General features: G+C 46.0%; 1 protein-coding gene across 1 annotated transcript in view; it reads right to left on the reverse strand.

Annotated features, from left to right (window-relative positions):
- The window catches only part of NEXMIF (neurite extension and migration factor), a 164,435-nt gene that overhangs the window by 140,891 nt on the left and 820 nt on the right, over window positions 1–22,724 (reverse strand).

Consider the following 22,724-nt stretch of genomic DNA (forward strand, 5'->3'; position numbering starts at 1 on the left):
TGTAACTACAACTGCTAATAGGAGTGCCCAGCCCCATAAATACACAGTGATATGATGGGAGAGCAGCTGGGCACAGGCAAGACGCCGGAGACGCTCCCAGAGGAATTGCCACCTCTTCAGGAAGAAAAGTCAGAAATTACAAATCTAAATAATGACACACAGTGCTGAAATCAGGAAGGAAGGAGGGGAAATGGTCCATCTTTAGAGCACGTGGGGAAAAAGACAGCTTGGGACTCGTGAGAAGAAAAGTGGGAGGAATCTGCTCGTGGAGCAGCAGCACATTTCCTGCCTTCAGGAAATTCAAGGGTCAGTGGAAAGCAAAGTTCCACTGGAGATACAACAGTCACCATCCCTGAGAACCTCCCAGCCACAACAGCCACCAGCCCAAACCCCAGAAAACCTCGCAGACACCGCTGAGCAGTAACAAACCTGCAAGATATGAAAATAAAAGAATGGTGTATTAAGCGATGTGGTAACTGCAATTTGTCATTTAGCACTGTGAATCTATGGATTTTAATGACAGGGTCTCATTTACATTTAACAATCAGTGTACTAGAACATTTCTTGGGAACTGGGGGTATTTTCTTGTCTCAGTAGGAATATATAGAAATTTCTTCTTGATTAACAACAGATTACAGGAGTTTTGCCCTGAAATCTCAGTCCCTTGGTTTCTCTCTGGAGCTGGATGAATTTCAACATGCCAAACTGCAATTCTGACAAGAAAGCTCTCCAAAATTCAGCTGTTTGTAATAATTATGTATTTAACAATTCTTCCACAAGAATAACATTATAAAGCACCTTTCATTTTATTGTTCATCTATATCACACATCTGCTTTAAAAACCACTAGCAGCATATCTTGTTTTTAATGATGCATTTTTGGATGTGACTTTCAAAAGCATTTACAGCAACTTAGGAGCATAAATCCCACTGATACTCAACAGTATTTATGCCCTTAATGCCTGTAGCCATTACTGAAAATCTCATTCTTTCTCAGAGCTTTGGAGATATTCCAGAGGTCATACGTGTAGTAAGAAATGGCAAGTGTCACAAGGTATTTTGTGTTTTACAGAAATGCTATGCAGCTTTAGGACAGGCATCAAGAACACTGAATGCCTGCACTTAAAACAATAATGGGGAGTTTAGGAAGCAGGGAAAGGCTCTAGTCAAATTTAGCCAGTGATTTTGGGGATAAGGTTGCTCTCTGTTGCATCCAAGCCAGTAAAAGTGGGACTCTGATTCTTTTTTATTCCACTGGAACATGGGTTTTATTCCACTGGAAGATGGAGCTGCAATGTAACTGCACTGTTGCACACTGACCACCACAAATCATAAATGTCTTCTCCTACTCTGACAACAACAACCAAAACTTGAAGCCTGCATCACAGCTAAATTCAACTGTTGAGTAGTTCAATTAAGCTATTTAAAACACATATTTTTGGGCAAATCCTAATTAGCTTTCAGCAAGTAGAGAAAGCCCCAGCCTTGATTAACAACCTCATTTACTCTGAGACACTCCTGCAGAGCCCCGTGATCGCTGCCTGCACCCACCACTGGAGATCAGAAGTTGGTGTGCAATTGCAGAAAATATGAACTTTCAGGAACACATGGGATTTTACACGGATCAGACAATCAGAAAATCACAATGGCCTGGGCTGGAAGGGACATTAAAGCTCATCTCTTTCCATATAAATAGGCAGGGAAACCTTCCACTACACCCCAGGTAGCTCAGAGCTCTGTCAGACCTGGCCTTGGACACTTCCAGGGATGGGGCAGACCAGCTTGCAGTGGCTCTTGTAGCTGCCACTGCTTCAGGTCCTCCTAGGACATAGAAAGTACAATAAATAAAATTACTTCAGCTCAATGCATGGACAAACATCCAGCAACTCCTGTTATGTACAAGGAACCCTGCACTGAATGATTCAATGAGAGAACAGGAGTTTTCTTGCTCTGCAGCCCTGACTGTCATCACTGACATCCTTGGGAACTGGGAGTGTATAGCACAACTGGACCATAACTTCCTACTCTCAGTTTAACGTTCTGTGGAAAAAAAAAGGGTTAAAAACACTTGCTAATGAACATCACCAGCAAGCAAAAGGACCAGAGTATTGCTTTTGCAGCAGAACTAAATTTGATGGATACCAAGAGCGTTTAGCACTTGTACACAATCACACAGCCATGATGTGCCTGTGGTAAACTTCCACATACTGCAAAAAGGATTTTTATGGAAAAAAGCTCACAGAAGTTTGTGTACAACAGACTTGGGAGCTGTATTGTTATTCTGTCATCAGCTGAGAAGCAGGAATAAAATAGAAACTTCCCAGTTAACACAAAGAAAAAAATTACACTGTGAACATCTGCTTACAAATCTTTGAATCAAGATTGTTACAAAGCCTTAACTTTTAATTACCTCCTGCCCCCTTCCACACCATCACTTTTGGCTGGCTAATTTAATTTATTAGACATTTTTGCACCTATGAGTTTGACTGCATCACTCGGTTAAACCAACGACAAACTCCACGTAGTTGTGAGATGAAGGACCATAATGAATTTTGTATTTTAAATATATATGCAACATTACAGGCCACTTTATTCTGTAGGAGGGTCCTGCAGGCAGTAAATCAGTCCTGCAAGGGCTCTGTGTGAGAGGCTGTTTGGCTCCTCCTGCCTGGTGGCTGCCAGCACCCGATCACTTCCAGCCCAGCTCACACCTCCCTGCTCCCTGCGACCATCTGCAGCTCGAGATGCAGCCTCCCTGCCAGGAACACAAAGGAGCCGAGGCAGGGGAAGCCAGGGAGACAAATCAAACAGCCAGGCAGGGCCCCAGCTTTCTTGCCAGCACCATTTCAGGCCAGTGTGATCATCCAGCCCCGTGCAGACTCCAGGCTCCTCCAAGTACCAGTACCACTGCTGGAGCCAGAGCACTGCTCCCTGAGCTCTGCCATCCCATCACCATCATCACTGCTGCTCCCTGAGCTCTGCCATCCCATCACCATCATCACTGCTGCTCCCTGAGCTCTGCCATCCCATCACCATCATCACTGCTGCTCCCTGAGCTCTGCCATCCCATCACCATCATCACTGCTGCTCCCTGAGCTCTGCCATCCCATCACCATCATCACTGCTGCTCCCTGAGCTCTGCCATCCCATCACCATCATCACTGCTGCTCCCTGAGCTCTGCCATCCCATCACCATCACCATCATCACTGCTGCTCCCTGAGCTCTGCCATCCCATCACCATCACCATCATCACTGCTGCTCCCTGAGCTCTGCCATCCCATCACCATCACCATCATCACTGCTGCTCCCTGAGCTCTGCCATCACCATCACCATCATCACTGCTGCTCCCTGAGCTCTGCCATCCCATCACCATCACCATCATCACTGCTGCTCCCTGAGCTCCGCCATCCCATCACCATCACCATCATCACTGCTGCTCCCTGAGCTCTGCCATCCCATTATCCCATCACCATCATCACTGCTGCTCCCTGAGCTCTGCCATCCCATCACCATCATCACTGCTGCTCCCTGAGCTCTGGCATCACCATCACCATCATCACTGCTGCTCCCTGAGCTCCACCATCCCATCACCATCATCACTGCTGCTCCCTGAGCTCTGCCATCCCATCACCATCACCATCACCACTGCTGTTCCCTGAGCTCCACCATCCCATCACCATCATCATCATCACTGCTGCTCCCTGAGCTCCGCCATCCCATCATCACCATTTCTGCTCCCTGAGCTCTGCCATCCTGGGAAATGGATTTTAGGAATTTTCAAAGCCTGACAAGAAGGCTCTCATAGTGTGAATGCAAACTTGAGATGAGAATAGGACAGACATTGTCAAGAGAGAAATGGAACTAGAAACATGTTTCAAAGGATGGCTCTACAAATAAGACTACATTTTGGAGAAATAGAACTATGAAAGATGCATTGTAGTAGGACCCACAAAGGTTAATTTTAGATTTTTGATTTTAAGGAATTTGGTGTGCTAAAAGCTGATAGGCCAAGAAACGCTTATAGTGTATTGTAATTAGGAAATAGCAACTTCTGATTGTGATGGCATGATTTATAACATCTGTATTGTTTTACCCTTCATGTGAGACTGAAAATAGAATAAAAGTTTTTTAGTTGCCTCTCAGTTACCCCATCTCTGGGTCAGAAAAGGGCATAATCCAACACCATCCCATCAGCACTGCTGACAGCACCCCAGAGACACCACGGCCACAGCGTGTCCCAGACCAGAGCTGTGTTTTTTGGAGACAGCAGTGCCATGTTCCCTGCAGCTTCAGCTTTCCCTTAGGCACAGCTATCATCCCAAATTTTTTTGCTGGACTACTTTTCTGCCCAGGAGGGCTGGAAAGAAGACAGGAAGAGCAGCCCAGCTGCAGAAGATGAGTGGAATTCCTCCTGCCCCAAGACAAGCATCAGCTGCCACCTGACAGCAGCCAAGGAGTCCCAGGGCTGGGCTCTCCCCAGGTCAAGCACACACATCTGGCAAGTGACTCCTGACCCTGGCTGGGATTGCTGATCTGGTGTTAAACAAGCTGTGCATCATTTTCATACGACCTTGATTCCTTCTCTCACAGTCCTGCTCCTGGACATGCTTCAGATACATCATGAAACTCTCTCAAGAGAACACACTGAGCTGTCGAATCAAGACTTCCAACAGACTCATTGCAAATACGCTGTTCAACTCACATAATCCTTAATTAGGTTTCATTTTTTAATGCAAGGCTTCAACAATTAGCTCAGGAGAAACTGTAAAAGCAGAAGCCAGGCCACCAAGGACTTCTCCCACACACATCTCTCTCTGCTGGTGTGGCTGCAGCACTATTACACAGCTCCAGCACGGATGTGGATGCACCAGCTGGAGCAGCACTTGTACAAACCCAGCCCATAAAATCCAGACACTTCTCCAAAGTGCTCTATTCCCTGCAAAACACTTGCCTGCCATGAAACTTGCACACAAAGGGAACTATCCACATAACTGACACCTGCTTTGAGCCAGGAAATAATCCTATCTCCCTCATGTCTGATCTACAAATGAGGTCTTTATTGTTTTCATTATACACACTGTTTACACGTGGTTTCATAAAACTCACCACTAACAACTCATCTCCGTAATTAATTGAAGTAGGTGGAAACCAGAGTAAGGATTAAAGAGAGGTTTTATCAGCTTAGCTCAGAGGTGTCTTCCTGAAGTCACACATCTTCCCCGTGCTGCTGCTGCCCTGGGAGCAGGGAGCATTTGGAATTTTGGCACTTCCACTTTGTTCCCTGTGTTCCTCTGCACGCAGACCAGCCAGCCACTGGTGGGAATTAGCAAAGGTCTGAGTTTTAACTCATAATCTGAGCTTTAAATGGTGACGTTAAAAACTCTCCTACAATGGTTTGACTTAGGAAAATCCAAACAGACCTTCTCAGTTAATACGTACAAGCCGTAGGAACAACAGCTTAAAAAATAAATCATGATTTAAGATTAAATCCTCTAGACCATCTAATCACATTATTTAGTACCTTGCATTTCCTGCTCTGACAGGAGCAACTCCAACCCAAGTCAGACAGTTCCATCACCAGCACACACAGTGAGTCTGCCAAGGGAGGGACTAACAATAAAGATGGAAATACTCATTTTATTCCTTTCAAACTAAAACCCATAAGCAAGTTCAGCTTAATATTAAGTGATGTAGTTTGCTTATCCTCTGCTTGCCTTTTTTCCCCCCAGAACTCCAAGATGTTCAACCATGGAAGCAACCCCTGCAGCTTTAAAAACAAATTTAGGCAATTTCCAAACTTGCTGCTCTGGTTTCACCATGCTCACACCACACCAGCAGCCACTTCCAGAGCAGCTCCAGGCCCACTGAGACCTTCCCTGAATTCTGTAGCAATCAGACTCCTACAGACAGGCAGGAGTTCACACTCACTTTTCCTGAAGCTTCTGTCTGAAAAGGGTGGATTTTAATGGTGTTATTTACAACTAACAGTGTTATAACCCATAAAAACCTGAGCTTACAGGTTTCTTTCCTGCAGTAATGTTTATTTGACAATAATTTTGCAGACCACAGGTTTACAGAGCAGGGACACCTGGTCTGCAGTTTATTCTGAGGTCCAATTAAGTGGCAGGCAGAGGTACTGCTGCTCACCCACCTCACTTCTCCATCTGAGCCATCTGAAAATTCAAATCTCCTCCCCCTACTTTACCTTTATCTCTTATTTTATTAATGTTACTAAAACTACAGTCATCTTGTATGTATTTAGCTGAAATTCTTCTCCATTGAGAGTCCATGAAATAATCTTCGTAACACTTACAACTTGTTTAAGCTTAAACAGTCACTCTCAGTCTGCAAAGAAAAATTGGAAAACTTAAACTGAACCACCTCAGTTCCCATCCAGTCCCAAAGAGAAGCCTCTTAATCTTCTTGCAAAACAGAAACTAATACTGCATAGTCCTGGATGTTTTAGGCCACTGTGCTCTCTAGATAAATTAAGAAGTAATGAATTCAAGGGTTTTTAAAGAACAGCAAGAACTGTAAAGAAGGTTCTGTTAACCTTGAATAAATAACCTAAAAGGGGTATTGGAAACATACAGAAATAGTGGATGAGTAAGAAAATGCAGGACATCTCATACTTAGCAATCTTCAAATACTTTCTCTTTTCTGAACACATTTCAGGAAAAACAAAGCTACCTTTGTTAAACTGATCCTATTGCCACACTTGCCACAGCCAGCCCGGGCAGGGCAGCACACCACGACACCTGGAGCTTTTTTTACTCCCGAGAACCAAACCCTGTCCAAACCCAACCAGCTCGGGAGGAACTGGCACAAACCACCAAACCCAGCAGCTTCCAGTGCCACACAGCTCGTTCCTGTTGCTTCCCCAGGCACAGGGAGCTCAGGGAGATCACACAGAGGCACTCTCACATCAGCAGGGCTGATGGACAGTTCTGTGTTTACTCAGAGATAACACCTGCCTCTCACAGGATTACTTTAGCACCTAGTATAATGTGCTTAAATGAGATGTAGGTCTACAGGCACCTGAATTTGCTTTTTGATATATTTACTGAAATGCTGGCAGGTTTGATGCATGCTTTGCAGAGGCCTATTTTTTAAAATAGAGGAATTACACCTTGTTCTTACTTAAAAGTTTCTAAAATATTAGGCTAGACAGAGATCCAATTCCAAGCTTTAAACTGCTTGATAGACCTTGACAACAGGGTTGGCTTTTATGCATCATCTTGTAATGCAATAAATTTCTCTTGAAACATCTTCACCTGTGTACCAAGACATGTCACTGTGATACAGAAAACCTGACATGAAAATAAAAATAAATTAATAAATTAGTTGCTCAGAGAACAACTGTCTTATGGCCAAAAAAACAGCACTTCCTATGACAGACTCTGAGAGATAGTCTTATTTTATTGAAAGGTAATTTAAGTAAGGAATAATTATGAAGTACAGCTAATCAGGCAGCATGTAATTTAAGACTGGAGACAAAGGTATGAGAGCTGATAGCCACAGTCCCCAGATTTCAGCCTGGAAATGCAGTTAATGAGAAGCTGGGATTTTAACCTGAAGTTAATGTTCTACCTTGAACGACGGCACAGGAAGTTTTGAAGGTGTAACCTGAGCACCCAGCAATAGAAAACAAACAGAATAACCCCGCATTTCTTAATTTTTAACGCCCGTGTTTCTGCATGCTTGCTTTTTTGAAACCACATGGAGATCTGCTTCACAGAGAAACCTCTCTTCCTTCTCCCAGCCAGCATTATTTGCCAACCTTCCTTTCCATTGTTCAGCACCACAATTCCCCCTCTTTTGCCTACACCCTCTCTGCCGACGGTATTCATAAAAATCCTCCGAATTCTCCTCCTTCTCCCTTTCCAGCCCTCCCCACACAGACATTTTCTTGTTCACAAATGAACATGTGAATCAACCCAATGATTTGGCCACTTCCCATGGGGGAACATCAGCAGCAGCATCCAGCAGAGATTTCGGAATGCACAGTTTAAATCCACGGCTCCGGCAGCAGCGCGTTCCTTGTCCGCTCTCCCGGGCCCATGGGGCAGGATCTGATGTGCAGGAAGCTGCCAGTGCCAGTCCTACACACTGTCCATGGATGTTTCCAGCCCAGGCTGTGTTCCTGGGAAAGGAAACCAGTGTTTTCCATAAAACACAGTCTCCCCTCTGCAGGATACAGCTCTCCGCATGTATCTGCTAACAACATCTCAGTATTTCTCCACCCCCTCCCCATGTTTCTCCTTTTTGTCAAGCTCTCCAGCATTTGTTCTGGGATCTAATTAAGGTCCCTTATCACCATGGCAAGAGGGGGGCAAGGTCTAACAAAACAGCATTAATGAACCAATTGTTTTTGCTGGGCACATACAGAGTTCTAATCCCCAAGATTGGAACATATCAACACTTGGAAAAAAAAAGATGAAATCTAAAGGAATCTGTGTTGTTTACATTATTGCAAGACTTGAATTAGAAGCCCTGTATTACTGGCATAATCCAACAGCACCTCAGAACTTATTTTTAATGGGAGTTTTATTCTGATTAGGACAGGCAGCTTCATTTTGTCTCCTCTTCTGAGCATATGCAGAAGTCTTGCTCCTACCATCTGACCCTCCTTCAAAGAGATGAGCTTCCCGTAAACTTCATTAGTTAGATGCCATTTTGCAGGTAATTCAGAACCTCTTCCCACCTTTCTGGGTTATTAAATCTATTAACATCCCAGGATATTGTTATGTAAGTACTGCTCATCTCCATTATGCAGCAGAATTAGACGAGAGCGATTAGAACCAAGTTTGCCTTGTTTCATCTCATTCCCTGTGTGAACTCGGGTACCAGAAGCCAAGAAAACCTCCAGGGGATGCAGCTTTGATACTGAAGGGAAAGACAACCAAAGGAGAACCAAAGAAGTCCATGAGGGGAAAGAAACATGGCCTTCAGGTGAGAATTGTAAGGGAGAAGGTGCTGTGCTTCCTTGCCCTGCAAGAACAAACTCTTCACTCCTCCCAGCATTCATGTCCTTGTTCCCTCCCTTCATCTTCAATCCAACTTCCAGTAACATCCAAGGATTTTAACACCACCTACAGATAACCCCCCTTGGAAAGATCCCCTCCAAGACAGATCTCATTTAAATGCTACAGAAAGTGTTCCTCTTAACTCTACCCCCTCTTGACACTGGCTCCTCAGTTGCCTTTTGAAAAAAAAACTGCTAAAGGAGTTTAATTTTTGGACAAGAAATCAGTCCTGGCCGCAAGTAATATGCAAAAAGAGCTCTCCACCTTTCACTAGAATAGAAGTCTTGAAAATAGAATCCTGAACCTTTCAATTAAGCATGAGAACTCCTCTATGTCATGTAAAGGGGAAGAAGTTTTACAGCCCAAATTTTGAAGGTTGCCTCCTGTTCCCCATTCTGTGTAATAAGATACATACTGAAAATCTGACTCTCCAATACAGGATAAAATGCAGCATTTTATAAAGCAGCATGCAGACTGGAAGAGCCATGGCATACTACACACAAGCAACAGGAAAAATGCAAGGAGGAAACTCCAGCAGGGGAGGAGCTGAACTTCTTTTTACTAAAAGAAATCAAGAAGTTTTTTAATTGTAAAATTTAAATTTTTAAGGTTTCTAAATTTTTAAAGCAGTTCTTCAACATGCTTTTCCAACTTTAACTGATTTTCAGGACACTCCTGGGAAGCAAACACATCCATATTAATAATCCCATTAAACAAGTGGGGTGAACAGGACAGAAGAGTGATGGCACTGTTACAGGGCCAGGAGAGAAGTCAACACTGCCTCCGTGGTACCTCCTGTGTATTTTAAATGCAAACCTACTTCCCCTGTCCACTGTTCTGCTGTCATCACACCTTTTGGGAAATAAAAGCCAATGCCAGAGAGGGGGACAGCAACTTTAGCCCACTGCTTCACATCCCACCAACTTGTAAAATCCTTGCCTTCCCAGCGTGGTCACCTGCCCTTCTGGACAATAAAGTGCCTTCTGCTGGCAGGCCTTCTGCTCAGAAGAGCATCACACAATGCAAACAGAGCTCATCACACGGTGTTTGCTCTCCCATCCTCCCTGCAGGAGAGGATCCCGTGCAGAGCTGGACGTTTTTCAGTAAATGCACCTTTGCAGGCAGCGTGGGACCGTAAGGGATGGCCAGGAAGAACACAAGGGCTTGCTGCTGGGTGTTTATGCAGATGGAAACAAACACATCCAAAGCAGAGTTTGTTTGGTCCTGTGCTCCCATGGTCATGGCCCCACTGGCCCCAGCAAGCACCTGTTTCACCACACAGGTTTTGATCAGGTTAAGACAAAGTTTGGCCGTGCCAAGGAACCAGCACAGCCAGGAACGGGCTGGATGTCAAAGCCTTCCCATCCTCTGGCACACGAACAACCACTCAGCCCCCTGCAGACAAAACACCAAACTCCGTTCAGAATGAAGCAGGAGGCTGACAAAATAAAGGACAACTTGGCTGGGTTGCAGTGAGCTACAGCACAGCTACAAGACCCCATCTTTCTCACCTCAGTCCTGCCTAAAATGCTGAGGACTTTGTAGAATCATTTAGGTTGGAGAAGACCTCCCAGATCATCAATCCAACCATTACTCCAGCACTGCCAAGTCCACCACTAAGTCACATCCCCAAGTGCAACATTTTGGAGGTTGACTCCAATAATGTTTTCTGCATCAAAGTGCTCAACGTAATTTTAATTCAGGCACAACAGCAATAAAACTACTTCTTATTACAACACATAATTAGTGGCTAACTTTCCAAAATAAAAATGGCCATGAAATTCAGAATCAGGATATCCTTCTACAAACCAGTAATTTTTTTGTCCAAGCTCTCCCCGAATACAAAACCCCTTACATTGACAAATGCCACAGAATTACAACTCTGACCTATTGGGTAAATAAAGTCAATGTGATTTTAAATGATTCAAAGGGCTCAGAGTTGGGCTCGATGATCCCTGTGGGTCCCTTCCAACCCAGGATATTCCACAGCTCTATAAAATTCCAGGAAACCTGTGCTCACAGAGATTCCCTACCCTGCACATACGTTCAGAAACTAAATACATTATCTAGAGGTAGTAAACAGATTTGTAAAGGGTGTCACTTATCCCTGTCAGCAGCACTGATGAATAACACTGTTAACATGGATCAGATCGCCCACCAACTACAGTCACAGGCTTCCCCTGTCCAAGAGGCACGGAACTTCTCCAATTAGCTGCTCAGAACTAATTGTCGGATGCAATTTCCAGTCAGCAGTTCCTTCTCCCTCCTTAACATATTCCTCGTGCAGGCATTGCCCACAGCACCAGCCTTGCTCAGCCACCTCCTCCCTCCCTCCCAGCCGTGTCCCAGACCTCATCTCTGCTCACAGCTTTTGAGCACAGCTCTTGCAGGCAGCTGACATTTAAATAAGCTCTGTATTGACTTTCCTCTGCTGTACTTCGAGTCCTCCTTGTTTTCCTTATGTTCATATTCCAACTCTGCTGCTCTGCAGCTCCTTCCAAAGGTAATGGAAGTGGAGCTGGACTGATAATCAATAAATGCCTCCACCCTGCAATCCCTCAGAGGCTGAGTCCAGGAGGAGATCTCCCTCTCTTGCCATGCATATTCACTATTTTGGATAAACTTTTGGAAGGCAGGGAAAGGCTCTTTCCCAAATCTGCAGCATGTTTCAGACGATGCTAAGCCTGTGAACTTTCCTTTAACTCGCATTAAACCGATACAACTTTTAATTAAAAAAGTAATTTTGAAAAATTGCTTGTGCGGTGCAGAAGGTGATGTTCAGACAGCATCACTGATCCCTGGAGTTCTGCAGCCTTGAGTTTAATAAACTGAATTTTCAAAAGTAAACACAGCTTGCATCAGCACCAACCTTCTATTTTAGCCTTGTATTTTCCATCCTTTCCTTGCTCAGCCAGAACAGGATGTTTTCAGAGCACCACACACCAAACTGGGCTGGGAGCATGGGTGCCACTGGGTTGGAAAGGGAGAAAATTCCCAGCCCTGGAGCTGTGCCCACCTGCCAGGTGAGGAAACCTCACCTCTGGTGGAGCAAGGGAGGAGGGTGAGACATCTCCTCTCCCACCCAGGACCCCCAGAGCTGAGGGATGAACTCACAGCCCACCCTTCTTTGGGGAACAAAATCCCAGGCACAAGGACTCCCCTCCAATTTACACCTGAGCCTTTGCAATTTCACCCTCACACAGCTGCTCCTGCCTCCTCCAACTGTAACAACAAAATTTAGGATTTCTTTTGCCTGATTTGTTATTTCCTGCAGTAGGTAAGCCAGCAAGGGGAGGGGCAAAGGGCAGAACAAAAGCAAAATAAAAACTAACCGAAATGTCTTGCCCCAGGCAGAAACAAGTCAAAAACACTCTCAGGTTTCATTCTGTTTTTATAACTGCTCACCTCTGTTTTTTTCAAGTTCTTTTAGAAGAATCATTTGAATTATCTTTATTCCACAACTTCAAAAAGATGCTCCATGACAGTCATATCTCCCTCTTCTCTCCTCTTTTCCCCTTATCAATTTATCCCAATTATCCCACTGCCCAGCCCATAGGCTCAAACAAGGGCTGGGAAGCCCAGACTCTTGGCTTCACTTCCCAACTGCATTTCTAGCAGGTTATTAATTTCCCTGTGAGCTGGTTTGCTCCTCTGTAGAGCAGGGAGAGGTGGGTTGTACAGCTCCATCCCTGTTCATAAAACAAATACTCTGAGAATCCAGGCACACTCTGCTGATCTGAAACACCAGGCATTCTGTTATTATACATAAATAAACATAAATACAGCATCTACCATTTTCACTCTACTTATTTGCATTTCTTCTATTTTAAAATTTCTAACGTTGTTAGAAATGCCAAAAGGAGATGATTTCATGTTTTCATGCCCATTCCACCCAAAATGGTAGGCCTAGAATGCAATTTTTTTCCTTCTGCTAAAACTGTACTCCTAACTGTATTTTCCCAGTCAAAGCTTCATAAGAAAGCAACTTTAAAGGTGTTGTTTGCAGCTGCAGTGAAATAAACACTTAAACATTCAGTACTACCCATGCTGAGCAAGGTATTTCATCTTCACATCCTTTAACTCTGAGCACCATCAGTGATTATCCCGTAAAACTTAATTCTGGAGAGCATTTCATTAAATATGCATTTGGATTTGGTCTCAGATCCATAAAATATTTAACCATGTGCCTAAACATTACGTATCCCACCAAGTTTGGGTTTTAGGCTGTCTGGCAACACACACAACAGACTCCAGAAGATAAAACACATTCATTCTTTATCTAAAGAGCTCCACTCCACAGATCAGCCTTTCAGAGATGTGCCAGCTCCAGCTCTAACTAGCTCTTCACACTTTTTTTAAGACTAATAGGCTCCACATATTCATCTCCAAAGGGTATAAATTCCCTTCCTCTCTTTCCCTTTTAAATATGTCAGGCAAAATTACAAAAAAATAACATCTGTGCCACAGTTATGCAACAAGCAGCATGATAACCATTAAACTGCACTTTATAGAGAGTGGGCTGAATTAAAAAATAAAGCATCACAAAAGGAAATGGGAAAAAAAGTTCATGTTTAAACCCAGGGATCAGGGAGGGTTTCAGCACCACCACTCTCCCTTGCTTACTCTAGACTCCCTCTTTTGCTGCCCTTCTTCACTGATGCCTCATGGCTATTAATGGCAGCTTGAATATACATGCCATGAACTGCAAAAGTGGATTGAATCTGGCTGGAAAGGGCTTAAACATTCAGTAAGAAGATGAAGAATCCCAAAAGTGGTTTTAGTATGTGTGTACATTTTGTCAGAGTATACCAACAGCACTATACATTCTTTTCTTGCAACACTTAGCAAGCCTTCTCTTTTCATAAATATAGGTCAACAGAGCTAAACTCTGTTTTTGCCTCAACTCCCACTTTAAATGCATAAAAAATTAGATTTTTAGGGAGCAGAATGAAAGGAATGGTGTATTTCATGCTATTATATACCCAGCCAAGGATCCCAAAGGGTTTGTTTGGGCTTTAAAAACAAAACAAAAACCCTTGGCATTTGTCAGACTAAAACCATTTTTCTTTGGTCTTTGCACAACCATCCTTTCCAGATTTGAATAAATAACATCAAACAAACTATTCTGACTTCCATTTACCATGCAATGCACAGAAGTTGTTCAAGGACAGACAGAGCAGAGTGTGAAGCATTTGGGGACTCTGAGGAGGACCCTGCAGAGCCCCCACCAGACCTGGAAATGCCCATTCCAACCCCTCTGCTCCCCTCTTGTCATTTATATTTAAGCAGCCTGATATTGCCCCAAAGAGAAATAATTCAAAGAGCCACAGATAACAAGTTTAGCAGCCACCACCACAGGGTATGGCTGTACCCATAAATGCAGGGAGGGGGATGAAGGTATTAAAAGAATAACAAAAATACCAACTAAACTCCGAGCTACACATCAAGTTTTCAACCTGACCCTGGCAAATAGGAGTGATTTAACACAGCCCCTTCAGCAAATGCCCAGGCCTAACTGAATAAGAGAATATAATATAGGTTAATACCCTTAAATATAATTTTGTATTATATAGATACAATATATTTTATATAGATTATGTAAATATTCTAATACCTTTAAACTGCCTTTTGTTTTAACATCAGCTCAGGAATGCAGGGTGAGAACTCATCAATTATATTGTCAGCTGCAAATTTCAGATATTTTAGGTTTACTGCACATTGCAATGGGGACCATAACCCTTCTGCTTTCACGTGAGGTTTAAGGCACAAGACAGTTGTTTAGCATTTCTGATACAATATGTAGACTCCACCACACACAAACCCACTGCCCACAATGCAGATGAAGACTTTCCCAGGACAAAAAGCTTCAAAACACAATTTAAGCAGCATTTTCCTCATTTCCCCACTACTTACACTGAAATGTCCCACCAGCAATCCTTTCCTAGGAGCCAGCCCTTCCTCCATTCCTTCTATTGGCTCTTTGCTGGCATTGAGGCTGTTTTGGTTTTATTCTCAAGCCACTCATTTTACCCAACAACCCCTCCAGACCACCTGCAGTGGGTGAAAAGTTAATCCAAAATGCTTTCAAGCTCCCCCTGAAGTAACCTTTAGGAAGGCTTGAACCCATCCTGGTGAGGAAGAATCCAGCACACAGGTTGTGCACAGACAAGTGAACACCACAAACAAGCGAGGAAGGGAGGATGTCATTTATAGGGGAAAAAAACAGAGAGAACCTGAGATACCAGGGTTTGCTTCACACGTGAACTGGAACACACACCAGTAATTCCACACACCAGCAATGAGAATCAGTAATTCCACAGAATGGCCAACACATCAGTCACTAAGGAGCCCCAGCTCTGCAGCACAGCCAATGCCCATCCTTCCTGCAAAGCCAGCAATGCTTCCAAAGGGTGAAATCAGCACCAGACCCTGTTGATGATTAAGCACCAGTTCAAACACCTTTTGCAGAAGCAGAGAGAGCTGTAAGGAACACGTGGCTCTTGGCTCAACACTGTGCAGGGACATAAACTATAACCCAAATGTAAATCCTGAAACACAACTTTGTGCTGCCTAAAACAGCCATAAATTGTGATGCTGAAGCAATCAAGCCAATCAAAAATTCTCTCTTTCAAACCAGAAACTCCTTGGAAACACAGTGGTCTGCCCAGCCTCCCATCCACCTCCCAAAAGGCTGCTGAGGAGGCACTGCTCAAACCCAGCAAGAAGCAGGCAAGGAATGAGCACAAATGAACCAAAGAAACAATCACAATACACAAAACTCCTCTTCCTGCAGTACAATCTCTCTCCACCAAACAATAAGCTAACCAGACAAATAAGACAATTAAATAAGTGAAGGTTACTGGGTTAGGACAAATTATTTGCTCTGCAGGAGGTTTGGGCTGAGGGGTTCCTCTGCGTTTGCCATGCCTGGCTGGGCTAACACCATGTGGGCTCCTCTCAACCCATGGGCAGGAATGGTCCTGAACTCCACTGGCACCCACGAGCCATGCTGCTGGTGGCACAGCCAGCTCAATTCCTGCAGGAGCTGCCAGGGAGTGCCCCATGCACTCCAGCATGAATCTCTCTCACACACTCACACGTCACTGCACGGACAGGTGATTTTGATATAGGAGATTTTGTAAGAGGCAGGCATAAACAAACCACGGGAAATTATTGTCTGCTACTCCCTACAGAGCCAGTGGTGTCAGGGAGATTGGGGTTTGCTCGTTTGCTTTAACACGAGCTGAAAATTTAGGTCAGCAGCACTTTCCCTTCTGGTCTTCCCAAAAATTCTACCCACCTTGTCAATGAGGTTAACCTGTCCATGTAATGTTAGCAGTAACATAAACAAAAAAACCCACATCCCAACTTTTTGTAGCTAAAATCACCCCACACCCCAACAGTTCTTTTCATGCAAATGAGAACAGTGACCACCCTGAAAAAGGCAATTTTCATTTTTCCCCCTCAAGGTTTAGAGAGAGCCAAGATTACTAATTGCTCCATTCCCCGGAGCAATATGAAATAAGACCCAGCATCCATCTGTGTTACCACTGAAATACCAGCATGACCCTTAAATTCACGTTCAGAGGATTTAAACATGACCTTGCAAGGCTACCCGGAAAAAAAAATGCTGCTTGCTGGCCAGACAGAGAGCAGATTCCCTCTGTACTGGTTAAATTCCCAGCCACCCTCCTCGCTCCCATGAAGCAGTTAAGTATTTCTGTGAAGTTATTCAACAACTGTGAAGGTCAAGTATTGTCCTGACTGGCCAGTCACAAACAAACCCACCTTTCATATCCATCTGTGCTTCAGCCACCAAGTAAAACCCCAACCAGAGGGGGAAAAGGACAGGAAATTAGGAGTAAAGAGTCCACACCTGCTCTCCAGAGCACAGCTGATGCTTGCAGAGGGCTTAGCTGACCCAGCCAGGCACCTGAAAATTGAGGCCAATGCAGTGGATAGGAAAGAACTATTTTTTTTCCATGTGTAAAACTCATAGTTTCAGCTAAAATACAAGAAATTAAAAAAAAAAAAAAAAAAGAGCTTCAGTGGCACTTCTGAAGAATAAAAAAAAAAAGGCTTTGGAAGCTTTAGATTTGAAGCTTCACAAGCTTCTTATGAAAAATGCAAGCTTTGAAAAACTTCTGAAGAATTAATATTCTTACTTTGGGCTCTTATACTGCCAACGAACTACGGATGCTGTAACTAATAAAAAATAATTAATGCCAATAAACAGGCCCTTCGTAAGGCTTCAGCTTCTCTCCTCCATCAAAGACTCATCTCATTCACTGGGACATTGTAGAGGAAACAAAATTCATCCACAGAACTTCTCTTTGCCACATTTGGTTCCCCTGTGCTGTAACTCACAATTAAAATCCTCCCAAGTGCGAGGAAAGGAATCTGATTTTCTTTAATAAGGACACAGCTCCAAAAGCAGCTCCAGAGCATGGCAGAGACCTCACCTGGAATGGAACTGGGAAAGAGCTGGGAATTTGTGCCTAAGCCCTCCCCAAGACCCAGGTCTCGTGCTGGGAATGAAACAACCAAGAAGTTCTCAGGAGTGCTCTGAGCACCCCAAGCCACGTCCTGGCACTCCTGAGAGTCCTGCAAGATCCACAAGAGCTCATTTTCCTGATAACCTCCATCAGAGTGTCCAAACACCCTCAGAAATGCAAGTCTCATTGCACCAGCCACCTTCTCAGCAGTTTCAGCACATCAGGAAAGGACAGTGACAATGTTGGGTTTTAGTATGTGAGGAGCTCCTAACCCCGGGAGAAGAGAGGCAGAAAACACCTCGGATGTTTGGGGTTATTTTAGAAATCCTGACACTCCTCAGTGGAGCAGCCCCAGACACCAGCAGGGAACACCACAGAGCAGGCAGGGACCCTCAGACCAAACCCACCACGAGGAGCCTCTTCTGCACAACAGAAACCCCACAGGCAAGGAGAGGACGAGGCTGATAAATTGGCAGAAAAACCCAAACTGGTGCCAAAGCCAGGCCTGGAAGTGCTGCTGCTCCTGCCAGCCCCAGTGGCACAGCAGGACTGGCACTGCAGCACCACGCCAGGGGACAGCACAAGCCAGACCTCAAGCTCCCTCTTAAGACAGAGATTCATGGTCTGATGCCTAAGGAAAACAACAGCGACAGCAGAGACAGAGATCCCAGTCCTGATAGTGACAATGCAGACAGGTGTTAAACTGATGGGGTAAATTAATTAGCTGGGGTCCGAGCAGAAGCAACGCTGTCGGGCCAGCAGACTGTGGTTCCACCTTCCCAGCGGGGAGCAACACCAGTAAATCAAGACAAGGAGACTGATCAGAAACTTCTAGTGACACATCCACCCAGATTCTGAAGATGCAGCACAAAACAAAGATGTGTAAGATCAGTGAAAGGCAACAATTAGCCAGCAGAATTTTCCATCATGGGAGACCATCGAGACAAGAGCTTGGATAAATTAAGCAAATCGGTTATCTCATAGTCAAAAGCTTTTTTAAAGGCAAACAAGACTACAAATAGGAACTCAGACTGCTGGGCATAATCACCTTCTGAATGTTTAAGGGTTAGAAGAAAACTCTGTCCAGGGACAACACCCCCAGCGCTGCCCACTCCCAGATCCCCGTGCAGTTCCTCCAGCTGAGCTGGCACAGACCCTGCCTGTGACTGGAGGGCACTGGGCCACGTCCCTGGATTATTTACAGGGCTGACGTAGCCATGCAGACACAGATCCACCTCATCCCTGTCACTCTTTGGAGACTGCATAATCATAGCTCAGCCCATGCCAGAGCAACATGAGGAACACCTTCTGTACAGAAGAAATTCTCAAGATTTAAAGTTTTAACACAAGCTAACAAACGCCAGGGATGAAAGAAATCCTGGGATGAAAGATCTCCATGACACCTGCTTTGAATAAAAAGACATTGCTACAAAAATATCACAGACCTGCTGGTCTAGAGCCTTTGCTTCATGTCATTCCCCAGACATCAATTTGCAATAGAGGCACACAAAAGCAGCATTACACAGATTACATGCTACTCCCCTGAACTGCAAACAAAATCCACCCAGCACTACCACCACAGTCCAAAGCACCACGGCACCAAAGCCACTTCCCCTGGCTGTTCCTAAGAAGAATTTGCTAAGGATAAGGGTTCAACACTCATTTGCAGAACTGACGGCTCCTCCCGCAAGCTGCGCTCTGGCTCAGCTTTCCCATGTACTGCCCATTTCTCCTCGTGTCCACAGGCAGGCCAACCCTCTGGCACGGGCAGCAGGACAGGTTTTATTCTCAATTTGTGCACCCTTCAGGCAAACCCCCACGCCTGGATGCTCAAGGCAGTCCGTCATCTTCAGCATCTGTAACTTTGCTGCTTTCTACACAACACAACGCAAGGCAATTTTTTAATGTTTGGTTGTAACGGCACCCAGGAGTCCTAAAGTCAAAAAAAACCAAAAGGCTGAGATCCCATCACGCCTCTCACATCACATACAGGTAAGAAATCAGGTGGGTCCTTGTGCTAGAACAGCTCAGACCCCTGCACTGGTGACACTACAGGTGTGTACGACCAGCTCAGAGAAAAGAGGGAAGAGCAAGGTACCAACAAAACATGGTTTGCTCAGTTTTATGCCACATGGCTCATTTACTCACTGCTGGCAGCATCCACAAAATCAGGCTCGTCAAGCACCTGACTGTATACACAGGTAATGATTATAAAGCCAACTCAAGCGGGGCTAAAAGTACACAAAGATCTAGCATAAAAATAAAAAAGTGCAATCCTCTCCCAGGTGGAAAACAGGACTTTGAACGTAACAGGTGGATTACATAACAATTATTTTGCTCCCAATTCTCAAAATATATATTTTTAAATACCCTCACAGACCAAAAGCTGTCATTACTGAGAAGCAATAGCAATTTTACTCTGGTAAACACTCAGGCTATCCAAACTCTCTCAGGGCCAAACACAAACTCGGCAACAGCAGCATCAAAGAACCCCCACACAAGGACCAGGCAAGGCCTGCAGCATCCATGGCTCTCCTCCCTGGACTCTGCCCAAGGAAAAGATTATTTCCTAATGCTGCTTTTTGTTTGCAATGGGGCATAAACTTCAAGGGGATGGTTCACTGCTGTGCTGGAGGGAAGCAGCACGGTTGGGTTGTTGCCACAATGGAAAAGCCTTAATATCCAAAAAATGCACCTCGCTTCGATGGTTGGGTTCCACACCCAGGGTCCAACCCGAGCCAGACCCCTTTGTCTGGGATCACTTTCTGCCCGAGCCTGGGGCCTTCTTGGTCCTGCAAGCACATTTGAGTCTTTTCATATATTCCTTTGCAGAGCCAGGAGAAAGATACACACGTGACCCATCACAAAAACATCCACGAGGCCTCAGCATCTCAAAAGAGAAGGACACCACCACGGCACTGCCCCACGCAGACGTACTCCCTGTCCCAGCTAGGGAAGTTAAAACCCACTGGCCACAACCTCTTCTCTTTTTTTCAATCTGAAAGAGACTCCTCAGCATTCAGAACTCAACGTTTAAGTGGGCTGCCAGAGCCTCGCCTCCAAAAGGCAACAGCAAACACAAAAAAAAAAAGGAAAAACAAACGCTCAAAAATCCCCCCTCCCCGCCCCCAAAGCTGAGCAGAGGGCGAGGAGCAGAGAGGGAAAGGGGGACGAGGCACACGGGGAAGGCGGCCGGGTGCTCCCCTTCTCTGCCTCCCTTTTATTCCTGCTGAGTGTAGTAACACTTGAACTGGCTCTCTTTATTTGCAGCCGGATACGCGCTTTCAAAGATACTGTACTACTGTGTAGGCCAAGCAGGGACTCTCTTTCTTCCCTTGGTTAGGGCTTTTGGGAAAATAATTATTCACCAGAACTGCCATCGTGAACAGAGCAAGCTAAATCAATGTAGCTTTGTATGGGCCATTGCCACTGCAAAGCAAATACTCCATCAAGACATGGATCAGTGAGAATTTTATCACTAGGAATCCTTATGCACATCTTTGTGTATTTTTAATATCCACCTTATCCCTCCCCACGCTCCTGCACCCCACCCTCCCCACGGATTTGTCTTGTGTCACTGGCAGCTATGGGGCTTGGCCATGAGATTCACATCAGTAAAAACGTCTTAAATACACAGGTTTATTCCCCTTAAAAAAATTAATAAAGCATTGGTGCAGAGCAGATTTATTCACTGAACAGGTTGATTTATTTAACAGACTTGACATACATCAAAACCTACTATAGGCTTACATAATTGTTATCCATTTAGCAGGTCTGGTTCTTTTGTCAAGTATTTGTTTTTCAAAAGTGATTCACTAAAGACTGCTGCCTTCTGCACAGCTCACATACCTTAACAAATGCAGTCTTGCATGGGGTATTAGCTGGAGTGACTTTTAAATTGCATCCTACCTGCCTGAGCGCTGCCGCTATTTTTTTTAGCCTCTGTATTATTCCTTCACTAAACCACACGCACGCACACACACACACAAAAAAAATTAAACAGCAAAGCAAGAGGCAGGAGCGTGTGTAGAGGCACACCGAGCCCCGGCGGCAGCAGCGTGTGCCGCGGGCTCGGTGTTACCGCAGTACCACGCCGCTCCAGCGATGCCAGCAGGTACCTCCGGCGGCACGGCCGAGTACCAGGATGTCGATGGCTGCACGGAGCTGCCGGCGCGGGGCAGGGGCACGAGCAAACCGCCGGGCGGAAACGGGGGGAAAACCTCCGGGAGGATTTCAGCACCACGGAGCCGTCTTGTTTTCCCGCAAGAGGCTCATCGAGGCCTCGGCTCGCACAGGCGCAGCGCTCCCTCCGGCCTCAGCATCCACCCGCGGCTCCCGCGGATACGCACCCATCCTGCGCGGGAGGCGGAACGCGGCGGAGCATCGCCCGCAGCGAACCGATCGCCTCGGCGCCCACCGCGGCCCCTCACGGCTTGCTCGGCTTCATCTCTCGCCCCGCGCATCGCCGCTCGCCTCGGGGCCGGGGAAGGATTTCATTCCCCCCCCTGGCTCCAGCATCCTCCTCGCACACAGACACCGGGCACATCCCGGGGCTCGGGGATGGCAGCGCCCGGCTGCCGACCGCACGGACCCGGTGCTCCGCCGCCCGCCAGACAGATGGTTAATTACATTCACAGCCGCATTTTGCGCTGGGATAGAGTTTCAGACAATGAGCCAGTTTTATTTGATTAGCCAGTTCTCTAGTTTAACGCGCGCGGTGACAGCTACTCCCAAGGCTGGGGCTTTTTTTTTTTTTTTCCCTTAAATAAAAATAAAAATCCCATCCCCCCTCCTTCATTATGTTTTTGTTCTGGCCGAGGCTGAAGTGAGCGCGGCCCCCGCGGCCGCCGGGGCCCGGCGGGGCGGCGCCCCCGCCCCGCGCCGCACCTGCCCGGGGGGGGACACGGCGCCAAGTTGCCGCCCCCCCCCGTCACCTCAGACCACCCTCGCACACACGCACACCCCGCAACTTCCCCGCAGGCCTCCGCGCAGGCCGGCGCTGCCATCAGCATCCCCTCCTCCTCCGCCTCCTCCGCCCCGCCGCCCCCGCGGTGTGCCGGCGCGGGAGCGGGGGCCGCGCGCGGCCGGAGCTCCGCCGCGGCGGGACTCACCTCGGCGCGGGGCCCGCGATGGAGCGGGGGTCCCCCGCCCGCCGGGCGCTGCCGGTGCTGCGGCTCAGCGCTGCTCCATGCGCCCGGGGCC

Source organism: Lonchura striata, chromosome 4A (genome assembly GCF_050655825.1).
Source record: "Lonchura striata isolate lonStrDom1 chromosome 4A, ASM5065582v1, whole genome shotgun sequence".
NCBI lineage: Eukaryota > Metazoa > Chordata > Aves > Passeriformes > Estrildidae > Lonchura > Lonchura striata.